The following is a 328-nucleotide window of genomic DNA, read 5'->3' as shown; positions in this document are numbered from 1 at the left end:
AAAAAAAAAAAAAAATCAATAAAAAAAAGATTGGGGGAAAAAATTGGGAAAGAAAAGGGGAAATGGGAAAAAATCAAAAATAAAAATTATTTGAAATAAAAATGGTTAAAAATAAGAAATCGAAAAATAAAAAAATAAAATGAGGAATGAAAATAAAAGGTTGAAAATAAGAGATTAAAAATGAAAAGGAGAGGAGATGAGAAAATAAAAATGAAAAAAATTAGGAAAAATTCAAGGATACGTAAAAATAAATAAATAAATAGCTAAAAGCCCCCAAAGGAGGGGGGGGGGAAAAAAAATCAATTAGAGGAGGGGAATGGCCGAAGCG

At 26.5% G+C, this 328-nt stretch overlaps 1 protein-coding gene across 1 annotated transcript in view; it reads left to right on the top strand.

Annotated features, from left to right (window-relative positions):
- Positions 1–328, top strand: part of SND1 (staphylococcal nuclease and tudor domain containing 1) — a 124,298-nt gene that overhangs the window by 114,884 nt on the left and 9,086 nt on the right. The window lies entirely within an intron of this gene.

Source organism: Haliaeetus leucocephalus, unplaced genomic scaffold (assembly GCF_000737465.1).
Source record: "Haliaeetus leucocephalus isolate CR32 unplaced genomic scaffold, Haliaeetus_leucocephalus-4.0 Scaffold202, whole genome shotgun sequence".
In the NCBI taxonomy this organism is placed as follows: Eukaryota; Metazoa; Chordata; class Aves; order Accipitriformes; family Accipitridae; genus Haliaeetus; species Haliaeetus leucocephalus.
Note: the sequence above shows the minus strand (reverse complement) of the source record. Positions and strands in the feature narration are given on the sequence as shown.